General features: G+C 30.0%; 1 protein-coding gene across 1 annotated transcript in view; it reads left to right on the top strand.

Moving 5' to 3' along the window:
- Nucleotides 1–15,262, top strand: part of LOC107453924 (gonadotropin-releasing hormone receptor-like) — a 189,410-nt gene that overhangs the window by 97,053 nt on the left and 77,095 nt on the right. The gene's annotated exons all lie outside the window — the stretch shown is intronic.

The raw sequence follows: 15,262 nt of genomic DNA, 5'->3' as shown, positions 1-15,262 counted from the left end.
TCTTCATAAAATTCCCTTTTTATTTTTAAACTGAGAAATCTTTCAGAGAACGAAAATTTTAAGAAATTATTACAAATCTTATGTTTACGTTTTAGTTTAAAATTCGAACATTTTTAATTTTAAACTTCGGCTTTTAGTCAATCTAACTTTTATTTTAATTAAAATATGTTTTGAAATTTTAAAATCAGCTTTTGTTTAATAACAATATTTTTTTTCATTAAGGGTGTTTTAGGGGTTAGCTTAAATTAAGACTGCTTATACCTTATAAATGATAAAGAAGTGCAAATATTTCATTCTGTATCTACACACATTTTTTTCAATAAATATTTTAAGTAAGATTTGTACATCTTAGTCAATTTATTTAATATATTTCTTTAGCAAAACATATATATTTTCAAATTTATAAATTGATTTAAATCAATATGCGTATGAAGTCTTGATAGAAATCTGACTTTCTGTGCCTTAAAGTAAATGAAATTCAAAAATACTATATCGCGATACATCGCTATATCGCGATGCAAAACTGACGATATATCACGATATATAATTTCTAATATCGCCCAGTCCTACCCCAGATATATATATATATATATATATATAATACTTTGTGAGAAGTTTTAATTCTTTCTTTTCTTACACATTTCTCATTTTCCTTTTGAATTTTTCCTCCGTGATGATTTGATTTCAGTATGAAAAAACTTTATTCCATTTCGATTGTTTTTAAACCATAATTAGGCTATCGATGCGAGTGAGGCAAGATTTCGAGGATTATTTTTATATTTTCTTCTGGGGAGAGAATGTTAGCAGTGTTACTTAGCTTCTTTGTTGCCACCATCAAAATGTACCCCTTTTTACTCCACCTCCCTTCCCATACTTTTATGAACAATTTGGGGAAAAGATGCTGATTGCCTTATCTTTAATTCATAGACGAATCCGAATACCGTTCCAGGAAAAGAGACTTCATTTGAATATATTGATGAGAGTAACGAAAAAGACGAGCAAATTTTTAGGCAGACATTGTTTGATTATGTTTATTTACTATCATTTCACGTTTATTTACTTTCTGAACAAATATGAAACTATTTGGCTGGTTCTCGTGAAAATTTAAACAAGCAAATAAACATATGGCTGCCTTGTTTGTATTTTTTTAAATCATTGTAATATTCTCAAAAATAACAGCTGGAGGATAGCAGTTTGTTCCACTCCTTTGGAGATTATTGTTGGAAACTTAAATAAACAGAGGACTGTGTCATTTGTTGCATCGTTAATAATTCACAACTTCGTAGAAAACTATAATAATTTAAACAATTTGTCACTTTACAGTTTCGTCTTTAAAAAACAGCTACTGCCAAATGCATTGGATATTCGTAAGATCACAACATTAGTGCTTATCGATAAAGAATAAAACATTTAAAAATAATGAACTTGCACACCTTAAATTACAAATTAATCTGTTTATTTAAAATTATTAACTCGTATTGACCTTGTAATGTAATCTTAAATGTATTTCTCGTAATGTACTAATTAAATGTACTAATTAAATGTACCAATCTTAAATGTTTTAATCTTTAAAATGTAATCCTACAATACATAATTTGATTTATTATTTACCTGTAATGATAAATTCAAGTATTAAAACGACAAAAATAGTATGATGATGTTTTTTTTTAATATTCGTCGTTGAACAGCGGACCCAATTTTTTGGGTTTACGACTACTAATGTTTAACTCCATAGCCTTGCAATTTTGAACACAATCCAGAAGACGAGGGAACTCCTGGATCTAGTACAGGAAGAAATTTGCCTTCGTGGAGGATGGAGCTAACCCGCAATTGCTTTACATGGAGAGGAAGACCACGAGAACCTCCCACGGTTAGTCTGACGGCAAGGGGACACTAATCCATGATCCGTCTACCACTGAGAATACTTCACGTTAGTACTGTTGTCGGTGCAACCCGAATGCGGAATTCGTATCGACTGGGATTCGAACCCGGTTCGCCTCATTGGAAGGCAAACGGTCTATCCCCTGAGCTATCGCGGTTCTTGATGACATTGTTTCTGATGATACTCGGACAGGCTAAGCTCGCCATCTATTCGAGATCACAGCCCTCGAATATAGTTTGTCTACAGTAAGAGCTCTCCCGGCCACAAAGTTTGAGGCTGTCTGCTGCTATGGAAACAGGAATAGTGCATTTCAGAAAGGGTATCTCCTCTTCACTCTAGGGCTAACACAATACACCGAATAAAAAGATTCCCTTTCTTTCGCTGACCAGAACCGAAACCTTTCCATACTTAAAATAGTTATACCTCCTTAATATAGTTACCACCCGGGTCCAGACGAATGGCTAGGAGAGTTCTTCCTTTAGACAAACTATACGTTATGTGGGGAGAATACCGTTAGACCCTTCCCCCTTCTCTCCTCAGTTGTATAGGAATGTAATACGATATTTTCTCCATTTTTCGAATTTAACTGTCAAAAATATTAATGCTCAAAAGTTTTTTTAATCGAATTAAAATGCATTAATAAATTTAAGAACGAGTTTTTAAAAAACTTTCATAGCAAAAATTATATTCAGCATGTGGAAGCTTATAAAATGTGTGCGAAGTTAAAACACAAAGTTGCTTTTCACTGAAAAGATTTATTATTTCGTGTAATATAAGTGGTACAGTAAAGAGCGTTAAATTAACTTAGAAACACAAAATTCACCCTCTTTGAAATCCAAATCTGTTTAAGCAACTAATAAATTCCAAAGAGATATAAGACGTTAAATAAAAGCCAAGTTTTGTGCCAAGAGATTTTAGCCTGGCGCCATTTATTGCTTTTCAGATAAGGAGTTCTCTAATTTTCAAAGAGAGGAAGATTCCTTTTGCATTCAAGTTAAAAGTTGTGTCGTAACTCCTTTCGAAGCTTAACGGTTCGAATTAATAGTCGAACGGCAACTCAAATAAGCGATGGAACAGAAACTAGTCACTTGAATTAGATGACCCGAATGAATATTTCGTACTTCTTAAATTTGCTTTGTTCGTACGGATCTAAAGAATTTACTCAGAAAAGATTAGCATTCTATATTAGCTTTCATAAGATTATTTTATTCTGATAAAAATTAAAATAATGCATTCAATTAATTAAATTTATTTATTTTTTTTAATTCCGTATTATCAATCTTATGCTAGTCAAACCACTTGATCGCTGCGATCACCAACCCTCAAGATTGTTTTGCTATCAATTTTTTTGGCACTAATAGTTTGTTAAATCAAGGTAATTAATTAAATTATTTCAATCAATCAAAATATTCAATTGGAGTATCTCAAAATGTTTTATCGTATTTACAAATTTTTGGTTTAACAGATTTTGATGTCCTAGTCTACTATGAGAAGATATAAATCTTCTAAACTATAAAAACTTGCTAAATATTTTTTTTGCTCAAGAAATTATTTAACAATTATGCACTAAGCCATTTCTAAGTCAACTCCCGCTATAGTGAACACGGTTTATAGTGAACTCCCGGATATAGTGAACGAAATGTTCGGTCCCGTGCCTTGCTCTACATGTATAATAATATTTTTTGTGGATATAGTGACTTTTTTTCTGTCTTCGACTGATTGTTTTCTTCATTTTTTTGTAACAATTTTGAAATTTCCACTTCAAAATAAATACATATACCAATGTTTGAAACCATCTGTAGAGGGGAATGTAGCGATAAGTTTCTTGTTTGCTACTTTTATCTCACTTTCCATTCCCTAAACAAACAAACCAGATGTTTCTAACCCAGGCAGATGATCCACCTGTAAGGTGTAAGTGGGATCAATATGCATTTTCAGTCAGAGGGAATGAGTAATTATTCATTATTGGTCAAAGGGTTGAACACGCTAATATGTGTTGATAAGGCCCTCATTTCAACTCCTTTTTGCTCTCAGTTCAGTTAAAAAAAGTCTGCAAACAAGAGTCTCAAATTTAAGTATGGCGACCAGTAAATGTAAAACGTTCTCCATTGATGATAAAACGGGCGTTATCAGAAAAATTGAAAATGGATGTAATCAAGTTGAGACAATATAAACTATCCAAATCTGCAGTTTGTAACATATGGAAAAATAGGCAATTAATAATTTATGCTCATGAAAAAAATTTAAGAGTCAGAAAAAAGTTGAAAAAAGCAGATCACATTACTGAAGTGGTTCACCATTCGAAGAAGCCGCAACCTTCCAGATCTGGACAAATGTCGATGAATTTGCTAAGCGATTTTATGAGACTACTTTTATGTGCTTGTTCGAAAGGCAGATTATACAGTTTTAAAAAGCGGAATAACAGAAATTCAGGAAAAATTATCTGAGAGTCAGGAAATGTTTCCTTATCTGATGTTGAAGATTGCTCACCAGCTAAAAATTATTAAATTCTTTTCACACGCAAGACGAAAAGTAATAAAAAAATAATACATGTTTTGCTACTAGATAACATTTTTCAGTCATTTATTTGAATAATGTGTAATAAAAGGAAGGAGTTTGGGAACCATTAGTTAAATTAACTTCGTAACGGATATAGTGAACCCCCGGTTATAGTGAACCAAAATTTCGGTCCCTTAAAGGTTCACTATAGCGGGGTTTGACTGTATTGGTTTTAATTCTTCAAAACTTAGATATTTATTCATAATTTTACTTGCATACGTTGAACGAACAGAACTTAGAAAAATATGAATATAACTTATTAAGAAGTAAGTTTATCATAAAAATAATTTTTAAGTGGTAGTAAATGTTGCAAAATTGGGTAATATCATACGATTACTTAATAATATAAGGAATTAACTGTACTTTGAATATTTTAGGCTTTTATTTTTGAGTAATAGTGTGTAGTATCAGAAGGGTTGATAGTTAAATATTACTAAATAAAAGAGTAATACCGTAAAAACGAGATGCAGGGTGTGTAGCCAAATTATTCAACAAAAAATAAGCACATTTTATGCACTTTTCAAGCACTCAAAAAATATTTTTTAACACTTTAAAAAATATCATAATTAGACAGGGTTGGATAGTTTTTGACAATTGACGGTTTTATCTTGATGTCAAAAAAAAAACTTATGGCATGGTTTTTGACAATTGTCAAAAATCGTGAAATTTTGAATCAAGTAAAACGACGGTGCGCCGAAATAGATTGGGGTTGAATTAATTGAGAAAACGTTGAATAGAACAATGTGAACTGTGTCTTTTTGCATAATTCGTAGCGAAAATCAACATGGTAAATTAAAAATCTCATTTTGAAAAAGGGAAAATTAAGCACTTTTTAAAAAAGGAAAATCGAAAATAAGCACCTTTAAGCACTTTTTAAAAACTCTACGCACCTTTAAAAACTCTACGCACCCACATCTTTGAAATAAAGTAGAAATAAAAGAAAGTAAGCTTTCTCACTTGGGTAAAAAAGCAGAAAAAATCATGTTTTAAAAGGCAGACGGTATCAAAAGAAGAAAATATCTTTATTTAGAAAAATAAATTAACTAGAAATTTTAAATAATTTATTTAACAATGCAATTTATTTTCTTAAAAGGAAAATAGTTACCTACTTTTTAAAACTTTATTTAATTATCCGTAAAATTTCAGGGTAGATATTTAATTTACTAAAAACAAAAACAACTATCTTAACTTATCTATATTTTCATTTACTATTTAAATAAGAAACATAGGAAATACAACGTTAAATTATTTATTTAAATGCTCTAGCGGAAAACTAAATAGATTCCTATCTTAAAGTTTATAATCACGAACAAAGATAAATAAATTCGTTTTTTTATTATCTAATTTTAAAAGAAGAGTGATTTATTTTGTTAAAATTCGTTTAAAAAAATAAAATTGAAGAGCTTAATTAAAATGTAAAAATAAACTGCTTATTTAAAACTCAATGAATAAAAAATGAGGAAAGAAAGAGACTTCTTAGAATAAACTAAAAAGAAATTACAAAATTAAAAAGACATCACAACATACACTGGTCTAAGAAATTAAGAGAATTTGCAGACTTAGTCGATTATCTCTAGAACTACTGGACCGATTTTAATGAAATTTGATATGTACATGCATTGATACAATATAAAACAAGTGAACAGTTAATGTGAACAGTTAAATAAAAAGTTAGAAACCAAAAACAAGCAGAAATTAAATTCTAAAGATATGTATATTAGCAAAAACAGCACTTCATCAAGAGACACAATGTCTGCTTACACACTGGAGTCTTTCAGTAGTCTGGTTAAACCAGGAACTGACTGTGCTCCGAGGCCCCATAACTAATAAACTAAATAAGGAAATGAAATCAAAAATTCAAATATTGAAATAAAGTTAAAAATTAAATGATACACAAAGTCGAAAGTACACTGAGAAAACATTAATAAGGACACACAATTATATGTAGATGTAAGAAGTAAAAATAAAGTTATAGTTAAAATAACCAAATCAAAATAAAATATAAATTGCCAGATCTTTAAAAAATTTAGTGCTGACCCCTTCCGAAAAACTTGAAAAGTAAAAACATTCAATGGTTAAAAAATCCAATAGAGTGCTGCCATCTACATTCTTCAGGAAAAAGAAATTTTAAACTTCACTGAATAGGTCAATTTGCGGGCTTCAAATATCGGCCAAATTAGACTTCATATGGAGTACTTATTTTGAGATCGTTGTAAGTAGGGGAGAGTGAGATCAATTGTAACAGGGTACGATTGTAACAGAGCAAAAATTTCGAGTGTCGGGTTTTAGATTTGGTTCCTAGGTGGCGCACAAGGTGTATTTAATAAATCTACATGGCAACCATTTTTATGTACTTTTGAAAGAGTTACATCACAAAAGATATTTTCACGCTACGCAAGTACTTTTTTTGGTATTAGAATATTATATTGTAACAAAGTAATTTTGTTTAAACAAATAAAAATTATTAACCGAATATGTAAGTGGACACCTTAATTAACATTTCCAAAAAAAAAGATTAGTTTTGTTAATTAACTAGCATTGTTTTTAACAAATGAAGCTGAAATGGCGTCTTGAGGACGATTGTAACAATAAGTAATGGGATGATTGTAACAGCTGAAAATAAATAATCTTATGTTTACAAACCATTACTTAACTCTTTAAGAAGCACCAATAGTTTCCTTTATCATTTATATTATGTTGCATGTGCATTATTTTATTTGTCACCTTTCACAGCATGAATAAAAATTTTTAACCCCTTAAAGTTAAAAGTTTAACCCTTTAGGTCCCTGCTCATTATTATTTTTACTCCTAAAATATCACTACTATTTTGATCAATAAAAAAATATATCGCAACTATGATAATATGTATAGTTAACTATGTTTTAGTTGAATTTATGAACTGTTACTATTGACCCCGTAAGTGGGGACAATTGTAACAAGTGCACGACTGTCAAAAATTGTTAATAACTAATATAATAACATTTGGAATAAGGTATTTATTTATTTTTCTAATAGAGGATAGTCTACTTTACTCGTCTGTCAATTAATACTAATAATATATTGGATTTCTTGTTAGTTAAAAATAGTTAAGTAAAAAATGTTACAATTGACCCCACTCTCCCCTACTGTTTCTTTTTTTTCAAGAATATTCTTATTATGGGTGAGTAAAAGCCGTAAAGGTAGATAAAACCATGAATCAAAATTTTTGACTGCATTTCTGCTGCCATTTATCAGATATCATATAAAAAAAAGTTGGAAACAGCGCCGTACAATTTAAAGATGAATGAAAAACAGCAGAAGCTATTTGCTTGTTGACACCAGCGATTTTAAAAATTTGATTAAAAAAGTGATAAAAATTCGATTAATTCTGTCATTATGAAATGCTTAATAATTTCTATTGGGTGAGTTTGACATCTTATATCTTTAGTTATTGTAATTGTATTTTTCTCAATAATATTTTTCTCAATAATATTTCACGTTAAAAACTGAGATATCACTAGAAGTAAATTGAAAGTTTTAAGGAATAGCTTAGAACTATTTCTCCGATTCTTTGTGATACAAGTTAACAAAAGTTTGTTATTTTAAGCTTATGGAAATCTTTAATGACATGAAGAGATACTGACTTTGACATGTTATTCCATTTATTTCAAGCGTCAATCAACCGAATTTAAAAGCCAATCAAATTTCAGAATTTCTCAGCAATTTATACACACGCCTGAGTCAACCCAACACTACTTGTTAGATATTATGAGTTTGTGGATAATTGAAAATTTACAGTCAACGGAGATTTTACTATGGTTCATTTTCAAAACTCATTTATGTAAGCTCATTAAAACATTATGATATTAAATTAACAAATGAATAAATATACCTCTAGTATCCTGATTATAATAACGTCAATTATAAATATAATGTACTAAGATATAGTTTCAAAACTTGTATAAGTTAATAATACTGCGCAGTATGCAGGTTAAAACTAATTATAAATATGTTCCAGTTTGCGAAAAATCATTTTCTGAGATATGGTTGACTCTTGTGATCATTCGTTGATGATATCATCATCATCATATCATTATCTGAGATGTAGTTGACACTTGTAAGAGCTACGCTAATGTAACAAGCTAGAACTAGCTATTGCCGTTTCCTATTATTAAAAATTTATTTCCTGAGTTATAATTGTAAAATTTTTTAAATTTAGCAAATTTAGTTTAAAATAAATAATAGTTCATTTAAAAGGATAATGCACGAAAAATAAAATTTTAGATATATGAATTTTTAAAATTTAGTAGCTTAGAAATGATTTGATCGATTTCATTCAAAATCAGTGTTTTGTAGTTTAAAATTACATGCTCTTAAGTGGCGCAAAATACCTTTTCTTTTCAAACTTTTTTAACTAGTACTAAAAAAATAATAGATAATGAAAAGTTATTTTTAAAATTGAATAATCTTTGGATAAAGGAATTTTAAAACTGAGTAAAATAAATTTTGATTTGCTTAACAAGTTTATGAGAAATATTAAAAAAAAAAAAAAAAAAAAAAAAAAAAAAAAAAAAAAAAATTTGAAGTTAAAGGATTCAAACCTTTAACAGCACTTTTGCGAAGAACGTTTGGATCATATATTTAGGATAGAGGCTACACCCCACAGTTTGAAGGTCAAGAAATTGGTCAAAAATTATTTTTATTTCGAGAATGTATATTTCCACGTTTAATTTCACAATTTAAAAAACTGTGTGGCGTAACTACCACTACGATTATTAAACCTCAATTCATTAATATATCAGACATGCTCACTCGACTCAATCTTGAGGTACCTTTTGATACATGAAGGTTGTCATTGTAGATTTCTACGCTCCTCGCATTGGTGACCCGGACGTGATATGAACTCGCCGACGCCTAGCCAATGCCAACTTCGATGGATGGTCCACATTAAACAGTTGACTTGCTATTCGTGACTGTGGAACCGTCCTTCTCGCACTGTTGCTTCTCAGTCTCATTTACGCACAACCGAATCCTGCACACACTCGACTGCCAATAACAACGCAAGAGAGACCACGCGCGCACAATCGTGAACTCAATATAGCTCTCACTAGAAACGCTCAAAATCAGATGAACTTAATACAGCTCTCCCGGTCTTCCGCAAATATGGCAACTAGTGGTATCCGTTCATCCAGTTCTGTCTCTGATAAAATTCTGGTTGGGGAGTATTTTATAACCGTCGTTGAACAGCCGATCCAATATTTGGGTTTACCCCTACTAATGTTCAACTCCGTAGCCTTGCAATTTTGAACTAATCCAGAAGACAAGGGAATACCTGGATCAGTACCTCAGAGGTGTGATTTGTTATGGGAACATGGAGGACTCAGTGACTCGACAGATTTAACGTGCATCAGTCACCATTTATTACATGGGAAATCTTTGGCTGGATCGAACCCACGACCTCTTGGACATGAGCCCAGTGCCCTACCAACCAGGCTATCTAGGCACCTAATTATTTTTTTTATTTTTTCATAACCGTCCTTGAACAGCCGACCCAATTTTATGGGTTTACGACTACCAATGCTCAACTCCGTAGCCTTGTAATTTTTGAAATAAATCTAGAAGACAAGAGAACTCCCGGATTAAGTATTGGGAGAAATTATTGATTAGATCAAGTATTGGGCACTAATTATTATCCATATTTAAGGTGAGGAACCATTAAGATTGAAAATCCAATCATTGAATTACAAGCTACTTTGGATGTACGATTCTGTTTCGTGCACTTTAAGTGGAAATTCAAAAAAGAATAAAGGCTTTTCTTTTAATAGGCTTCCATTTACAAAAATAAAGAGTGGAGAAACAACACTAAATGCATTTCTTATTATTTTAACAGCTCGTTTAGAGCTCCTGAAAAATAAAATTTACAGAAAATATCAGTATTTTAAATACAATAACGAAAGTTACCAACTAAAAACATATTTCCTGTTTGTAAACAAAGTTTAATATTAGAAAACCTTTTGTTCAACTGAAATTCCAAACCAAATACCAATTTTCCGAAGTATATAGGATTTTGGAAACTTTATTGCATTTTCCTTTCTTCGTCCGAAACATTGCAAAACTTTACTTTTAAAACAAATAACTTTGTTCTAGATAAGTTTTTATAGAGGAACATCAATTTAAGTTATACGTTATTTTTGCAGGTAATCTAAGCCGTCTTTAGCTTTTTAAAATTTCATTTACTTTTTAAAATTTATTTACTATTTCTTTTTATTTCTTTTGCAATGTAATTTCGTGAATTCTTTTCAAATAAGAAATAAAAACTATTCTTAAAAATGCTTTTTTTTAGCATTTGTAGGACATACTCAATAAATTTTTTTCTTAACTTGCAATTCTTTGTTACGTGCTTACTTGCAATTCAGCTGAATAGCAAATTTTAAATGCGTTTATCAGATCAAACACTTATGCGCATTAACCAAGGAAGTCATTTTGTCTGCTTTTTAACTGCTTTTTCATTTGAAAAAAAAATTTACAAAATAACAATGCATAATTTTGTTTTTCAAGTGAAGAATTTTTTTATTGTTAATATTTACTAATAACTTGTTATATAACTGTAAATAATGTAAACAATATTAAAAAATAATTAAACAAATTTCGTTACACATTAGTTATTTTTTCACAATGGAGTTATTTTGACTGCTTTCGGGCAATAAAGGTACATACTAAGTTTCAGTTTTTCTAGTGTTAATAGCGCAAAACAGATGAAATTTTTTTCGAATCCTCAACGAAACGATAAAACAAATTGAGCTATAAGTTGAGGAAAAATAGATAGTTAAAGCAGCAATTTGATTTAATTTTGAACGAAAATCCGACACAAACTTAACTTTCCATTTCATTTCAAATTATAGCTAACAAGTGGCAAGTTCTCATAATTTTCAACGAAAGCCTAATACAAACTAAGTGATAAGTTTGGCAGAAATTGAAGATTTAAAGCAACTAGTAGTTACAATTTTCAACAAAACGTGAAACAAACCGAGCTATAAGAAATAGAAAATAAAAATCGATCAGTTGTTATAATTTTCAATGAAAGGCTGAGAAAAAGTAAGTTATAAGTTTGGCAGAAGTGGAACGTTAAAAGCAAACACTTGATATAAACACACAAATTCGTTATTTCTCGCAAAATTATGCTTATTAATTTACACACGTAACCTAATAATTTTGAGTAACATTTTGTTTAAATGATGCTTAATAATTAGCGCAGAAGAGACTAGAGTTTAATCTACGTAAAATATACGTCACTCTACCTATATGATTCTACCTATATTTTTTTGTTATCCCACTTTGGTAGGTATATATCACAACTTTACTTATGTATTATTGTAAAGACTAGTAATAACGTATCGTAAAAAATTAATTATTCGAAAAAATTTTGCTCATTTTTTTTATTTACGTTTCGGAAAAAATATGTTTTTAAAAGAAAATCAATAACATTCTAAGCTATACATAAAGCATTATTTTCTTGCATCATTACTGCTTTATTCAATTCCTACCATTAGTTCACACTCTCATTATATCTTGTTCAAATTTTCATCTGATTGGTTAAGCGTTAGTAATTGTTTTAAATCTATAAATAAAACGCTAATACGTACGTATGTAACAATAAAACCGATGATATTTCTATTCTCGCGTTGGCTACTGTTTTTATTTTTAATTGGGTATACTATAGCCTACGTCACAGATCGTGTTATTCCTACTAAATTTAACTAGTAAACAGCATTTTCTGCGAACCTGATTTCTAGCAACAAGTAAAGGCATCAAACGAACTGTCTTGTTTATAAGTCGCTACTCGCCAGGTTAGAATTGTATTAGTCTAGTTCCTTTGGAAATAATTTATATTGTTGTTTTACCGAAGTTTATGAATTTAGTAAACATATTTAAAACTCAGTTTATTAATTAAACTAAAAGGTAAATGTTATTCCTAGTAAGTGGAAGTAGTTGTGCTTTTTTCATATTATACCCAATTGATCGTCTTCGGCGCGCAAGAGCACGTAGTGAGCATCATATGGCTAATCTATATTATATAAAACGCTAATACGTTTTAATTGATAGGCATCGGCGCGCTAGAGCACGTAGTGAGCATATATGTCTAATCGGGTGAATTCTCACCGAATTATAAAAAAAATTCTCACAACATTATCTTCATCGAAGCCAATGCTTTACATCCAGCGTTCAGTACTATTTCATATTGTTTTACAACACATGGTTTTGGCCCTCTGGTGGGAAAGACTTTAAAACAAAACTTACAACAGTTACTTTTCTCAACAACTGAAATTTAGGATAGTGTGATTAAGAAAAATATGTGAACTGTTCGCAATTTCATATAAATATTGAAATGCACAGGTTTAGAATTTTCTACAGTGAAAAGTTTCCGGAACTGCAGTGTTCAAAAAAGTATACAAAAGCTAGACGTTAAGAACGTATCCAATGAGCGAGCAAAGCGAGCATCGGATTGCGAAGCAATCCGGAATGAACTGCGAAAGCCGTTCCGGGGATTGGCGAGCGCCAGCGAGCAGGGGGTGAAGCCTCCTAGTTTTACTATAAACGATTCAGTTTATCAAAAATTTTAAAGATAACATCAGTGATAATTTCGAACTTATAGCTCTATTTGAAGAAAAAAATAGCTTAATGCGAGCATTTAATTATTTCATATTCGCTGTGCCAGATACATTCAATAAAGAATAGCACGTTTTGTCACGGGTGGTCCACGTCACCAAATTTATACTTTTATAGTTGCCTGATACAACGTAAATACTCATAGACGCTTTTCCCAAACAGGTAACCGAGCTCAAATCTCAGGGATAGCTGGTCAATAGGAATTCCGCACCTGACTCGCCCAGACTACAGTGCTGACGTAAAATATCCTCAGTGGTAGACGGATCATAAGTTAGAGTCCTCTTGCCGCCAAGCTAATCGTGGGAAGTTTTTTCTGTACATGTAACACAAATGCTGGTTAGTTCCATCAAAAAAAAGATAAAATTGTCCCATTACTTGATCCAGGAGTTCCCTTGTCTTCTGAATTGCATTCAAAATCACAAGCTCACATTTTTAAATATACTTAACATTGGCAGTCGTAAACTTAAAACTTGATCGGCTCTTCAACGATGGTTATAAAATAAAGTAAAATTAGTATCTATTACCAAAATTAACTGAACATTATAAAAAGTAATATAGTAGTGTACCTCTCTTTGACTAATTAGTACTATTTCCCCATTAATATGTCCTTTTTGTGCATAACTTATTATTTTACTTCAATTAATAAATGTTACTAAAACTAATATTCGTTACCATCATTAATAATATTTTAGTTTTTTTTTACTTATTCTCAACAAATTAATACCATTTTTCCATTAATTTTGCTTTACCATACAAAACTTTTTCACTTCAATTACTGTTTTAAATTATTAGGTTCAATATTAACGCGTTTTAAAGGCATCTATCGCGTTTATATTTATATAATATATCCTCTAATTATTCCAATCGTCACATTTTTATTATATATCACCTAATTTAACCAATTGTTACACGAACGTTAACAAGTGAAAACCACTGTCACCTGATAATTAAGATTTTACTGTCACCTGATAATTAAGAATCACCTGATAATTAAGATTTTACTGTCACCTGATAATTAAGAATCACCTGATAATTAAGAATCACCTGATAATTAAGAATCACCTGATAATTAAGAATCACCTGATAATTAAAAATCACCTGATAATTAAGATTTTACTGTCACCTGATAATTAAGAATCACCTGATAATTAAGAATCACCTGATAATTAAGAATCACCTGATAATTAAGAATCACCTGATAATTAAGATTTTACATATAATCTTAGAGAGCGTCTGATGATTTGACCAGTGACTGTAGATTTATAGGTTGGATGCAATTTGTTTATAAAACAGAAGGAGTAACACTTTATAATCTAAAACACATAATTCTCTTATATCGTTACTACTTAATTTTATTTATATATTTTAATTAATATGTTTTTAACTGGTAAATTATTAACATATGAAGCTATAAAATGTATTATTCTCTCATATCATCACAGCCTTATTCTAATTAAACACATTACTTATAAATAGAAATGAGTAACAATAATGTATTGTCCTACAATGAAAGTTGATAAGAATAGAATCTCGTTAACATGCTTAAAAATAAAATAATTTCAATTACGGAAAGAACAACAAACTGCTTCGCTACGAAAGTTCTGATAATGAACTAGCTTTTGTTCTACATTTATTGCATCCAGGTGCCACGAGTATACTTTTGTTTCGAATAAATAGCTATTTGACAAGTTAGAAATTAATTTTGACATTCGTTATAAGTGAATTATGTTTGTTTCAAATTCAAATGAGTTTCTGTTCTGAGAAAATGCTTGAAGTTTTTAAATTAGCTTCTATGCACATATACTAATGATTTTCTTTCCTTCTTTTCTGTTTTTGAAAATTTTGTTAGTTTTTAATTTGCAGAAAGAATGTTTATTTATTTGATACATTTCAGTCTGATTCAATATGCTAATTACTGCACATAATAGCAAAAATAATTTGATTTTTGTAAACGTATAATTAAAACTTTCTTCACTTTTAAAACTCATAATTTATAACAATAACATAATTTTAGAAAAAAAAATATGCAGAAGTAGATTAAATTTTATTGATTAACATATGACACATAGGATAAAACAAACTTTTTCTTAAATCTAAGTTTTTTAGGGAAATTTTCCTTTTATTGCTGCGTAAAACCTTATTAAAAGCTATTTTTTGCCAGTTAGACTTTCAGTA

Source organism: Parasteatoda tepidariorum, chromosome 10 (genome assembly GCF_982258835.1).
Source record: "Parasteatoda tepidariorum strain Cologne lab strain chromosome 10, Ptep-v5.0, whole genome shotgun sequence".
NCBI classification, from domain to species: Eukaryota; Metazoa; Arthropoda; class Arachnida; order Araneae; family Theridiidae; genus Parasteatoda; species Parasteatoda tepidariorum.
The sequence above is the reverse complement of the archived record's forward strand: the minus strand, read 5'-3'. Positions and strand labels throughout refer to the sequence as shown.